The sequence below is a fragment of the Dendroctonus ponderosae genome, unplaced genomic scaffold (assembly GCF_020466585.1).
Source record: "Dendroctonus ponderosae isolate FM_Combo_2020 unplaced genomic scaffold, Dpon_F_20191213v2 Dpon_F_20191213_7, whole genome shotgun sequence".
Classification (NCBI taxonomy): Eukaryota; Metazoa; Arthropoda; class Insecta; order Coleoptera; family Curculionidae; genus Dendroctonus; species Dendroctonus ponderosae.
Window position 1 is genome coordinate 12,374,688 of NW_026018916.1, and position 4,753 is coordinate 12,379,440.

Below are 4,753 nucleotides of genomic sequence, written 5' to 3' on the forward strand. Positions count from 1 at the left end.
GAACAAAACTTCAATTCCACTATAATAGACGTAGGTACGTAACTATATCCGTAATATAAAAACTGAAGAATCACGAATCACTCACTACTCTCCCTTCTCTGAAGAAATAATTATGCTTCTGTTTTCAGCGCTCCGCCAGTATGATACAAGATGTTCACCAACTGCTGACCGTCTAGCTGAGGTACTTTCAACTTATACGCCGCGGCGAGTTTTTTTTTCTGCGTGAAAGTCGGATTCAAGTTTTGCACGTGCTTTTACAAGCTACGTGCTCATATTGTTTACCTTTTTTTCTTTTCGTCTTCAAATTGGTCGTTTTGCAAATTCGGCAACAATGCTTTTCAGGACAAATTTAGTGCAATTGGTGATTGTAATTTTCGGATATTTTTTAGTTTCAGGTGAGTGAATCCATGCAAAATATGCGTGATTTTTCCGTTATAATACTCGTACCAAAGTGTGTCATTTCAGCGAAATTGTAATTTATAATCGAGAAATGTAATTTTCAGGAATTAGGGAGCAAAAACAAAAATAAAAATTATTGTGCATTGCCTGATAATCTGCAACTACTCAATTCACATTTAATTTTCGGCAATTTTTGCTCTAAAATATCTAAAAATTTAAATTTCTAAGGGTTTTTACATAAGTAAATACAATAAATTTGTTCAAGTTTAATTGCTGATTAAAAAAGCGCGAATAAATTTAGAGGGTGATCCACGCGCATTATTTTTCTAATAATTTCTTACAAACTTACAATGTACAGGGTTATGGATTGAACTTTGGCCACACCGTTTTTGCATCTAATTTGAAATTTAGAGAAAAATGTTAAATACAAAAGTTGTGGATATTAACGTCTAGTTTACTTTAGGATGGTAGCCATTGATACAGAGTGTCTCAAATTCCAGTGAAAGACCAAACTTACCGTTTTTAAATGGAATGTCGGACTTTTTATTACATATTCGAGCTAATTTGTATTTTTTATATCTTTTTTATATATTTCACAATATCCATAGCCAAACTTAACCTTAATTTTTGATACTGAAAATCCATTTCCAACTTTAACCCGAATTTACAAGGTCAACATTTAGTTCTGTTGCAATCGATTTCATTGGATCTAAAGCTTCGTTATCCCTCTATCGACCTACGGCATCTCCAGCTCATTGAATTTTTCGAAATATTTGGACATATATAAAAACTTGGACAAGTCGAAAATTCTCGAACATTTTTTCGATTCATTCGTCTGGCCAAAATCGGAAACTTATAGTTTCTCATTATGGCATTCAAAAATCATTAACCACATCTATTAGCTATGTTTCGGTCGAACTAGACTTCATTCATCATCATTTTCTGATTTTTGGGAAGCATTTCACTTGAACGCCAGCACAATTTTCCGATTTCCTGGTTAAATGGAGTTTTTTTTCTGCCACTACCGAATCGATTTGGAATGTAGTTGATTCATCATTCTAACCACCTGTCAAGGAATAGTTCGAAAAAAAAAATGTTCGCCTAAAATTATGGTGGGATTTGCAATTTTTTAGAAATTTTACGTTTTATTTTTTTTCTCGAAAAGGAAGCTCCTGTCGACAAAAGTTATTCTGAGTAAAATCTCGGGCTCATCCAGCCCTGTCGAACGGTATTTTCCCAATTTTCCATCTTTCACAGTTTTCGAGCAAATCGCGAAAACATGGTTTCCAAAAATCTCCAAATATCTCGGTAAGCAAAAGAGCTGAACTCAATCTAATCAGTCTGGTCGATCAGGCGTCTTAAGCGCCATAAGAAAGTTTGTATAAACTTTTTCGCTACGATCGATAATAAGCGAGCGGTTGACTTCTAAAAACATGCAGAATTTTGGGGAAAAATGTTTGAAATTTTCCCCAATTTTGTGACGTCAAACCAGCAGTTGAAAATCAATACAGAACATTTTTGTCGAATAGGCTTAGAGTTTTACGAATAGCTCGAAAATGCAATAAAAAGTGTGCCATTCTTACCATTTAACAAAAGGTAAGTTTTATCTGCCACGTGAATTTGAGACACCCTGTATGAATTGGTACTATTTTAAAATAAACTACACGTTAGTATCTACAACTTTTCTATTTAACATTTTTCTCTAAATTTCAAATTAGATGCAAAAACGGGGTGGACAAAGTTCAACCGATAACCCTGAACAAAAATATGCGCGGTAAAAGAAATATTGTCCTGAAAAAAATATTTCTTACGAATATCAGGGTGCACATTTTCTTAACAAATACTGCATTTGTTAAAAAAATGTGAAATAGATTTCTTGTTGGACTTGCACAAAATGGTTTGGACTTCAAGGTTCGGCTTAAACAAACTCTGGTTCGAATGCGACAAATTCAAGTGTGAAAAGTGAAAACTTATTGTAAAATTAAAAAAATACTGTAACTTTACATTTTCTCTCAAAAAGTTTGTAAGCGCTGGACTACAAACAGCTGGTTCAAATTTTTTACATATTTTTTAAATTGAAAAATCTTCGCCGATTTCTTCAATTCTATAAAATTCTACAAAAACTTTGGGTTTTACGGCTTAAAAATAGAATTACAACACCCTCTATATGCGCTAAGGATAATTTTTGGGCAATCGTTTATACACAGTAACGGAGTCATTTATGGGCGTAATAATGCCGTTTTATTACGATCCACTTTGTATAATTTGGAATATTAATTATTGTTTAATTAAGAAAAACTCATATTTCGTTGCGTGTGGTGTTTTTTTATATGTAAATGTATGTTTGGAGCTAAAACCGTGCATCAAAGCCTGATCAAGCATTTCTTTTTTGTGCAGTTTGAGACGAGAATTACCCCCGTATTTTCTTCAGGAAAAAATACTTATTTACTCTTTTACTGTTTTAAGGATTTTCGTTAAATATTTGTACATTTTCAGTAAATCTAAACTCGGACTGTAGTGGAGGCGAGCGAAGGGCGAATCTAGAGGGGGTCATGACGCTCATGACTCCCCCTTTATGCGGGGTTCATGTCGACTAATGATAATTTTTCTAATTTCATAGACAATTTACGAAAATAAATACTCTGTGTGATGGCAAACACCACTAATGCATATTATGAATATTTAGCTGTTATTATAATTATATGGCGCGTCAGACCCTTCAGTATGAATAAATAACTAACTCTCTTAAAACGGGCCCGATTGGGATCATTGTAAATTCGTTCCAAAGCGAGTTTTCTATGTGGATTTAAGGTGGCATTTTTTTGGGAAAACAGCATTTACTATGTAGAAATTTTCTGCATAACTCTGTTAATATTGGGTCAATTTGAAAATACTGAAATTTGTTGTAACATGTACGATTTTCTGTAAAACTGCTATAATAAAAAAATCTCGAAAAATTGCAATCGGTTAAAAAAACTTGAAAGTTATGATGATTTGAAGATCGAAAATACAATTTTCTCAACAAAATACTTTTACAAAATAAAAATAAAATAATTTTTTTACCTCAATTAATTCATTCTCAAAATAAAACATCAAATTGTTTGCAAAGCGTTTCCTCGACACATTCACTGTCTGTAAGAAAATTTGTATTTGCAGCAGTTTTGAAGAAAATGGACTCTAAATACTGACAAGCGTAAGACTTTGAACTGGTCCATACTTCTACTCTTTAGCCTGTAACTCAGTCAGTTATCAACAATTTTTCGAAATTCGAAAATTCTTAAAAAGCACATAGACTTGGCGTAGAAAGCTGTTTCAGGACCAAATTTCATTTTCTGAAAAAATTTAAGTTTAAAGCGCTGGTTGTTCTTAGAAACACGCTCTTTTGGTACAAGTTTGGCAGCGCTCCAAGATTTTTTAACCACAAGATTTTCATTAACATCGTTTTTGTATATGGTTTCGGAGAAAATGGAATTTGGAATTAGAAAGACTGCCACCCACATAATTTGCAGTAGGGATGGTCGGTATTTAACGTAACCGCTAACAGTGTTCTAAACGTGTAACCTGAAACCGTAGTTACAGCTAGCCGATTCAACCGGTGTTTTTGGAACCGTTTCATAAAACCTAAACAGTTGTGCGCACTTCGTACCAGCTGCAGCCATTTGCCGAATATAAGGTTGTTTTTGGAACCGTCTCACAAACCTGAAAAAGTGGTTCGCGTCAGCACAGAACCGATGCGGCATCGTCGAGAGCTTTATGCAGTTGCAGCAGTTTCAGTAACTATTTGTTAAGGGAAAATATGTTGGGTGTAGTTGCGCGTTGCCTTGATGATTGTGTATGACTTTTAGTTTATAAGAATTTCTGTTCAGTTCTCCAGGAACAGTAAAAACTCTAAGGAGTAATTTTAAGTAGTTACTCTACAGGAAATAATTATATATCATCACTATTTCTAATATCATCATCATTCTGCATTTTTAAGAAAAAATTTAAAAAGTAACATGTTCCTTTTGGAACCGCATTTTGGAACCTAAAACCAAGGCGATACTGTAACGTTGGAACCCGTTACAGAAAAATAACCGTTCAGCTTACCTCTAATTTGCAGACTTATTTGTCCATAACTGCGCAATTGTTGGCAATATTTCAAAAACAAAAATGCCTTGGGTATTCCAGCCTCAAATTGGATAGCGGCAACTGCAAAGGAGTAAAACTAGTGCGATCACAGAGTGTGCAACCTTTTGAAAAAAAATGTTTGAGAATGTAATTTTAGTTGAAAAAGTCTCAAAAGAGGATCATCTCTACCAGGGACCCGGACCGGAACCGATATAGACCCAAAACCGGAACGGAACCGTTTTTTTTT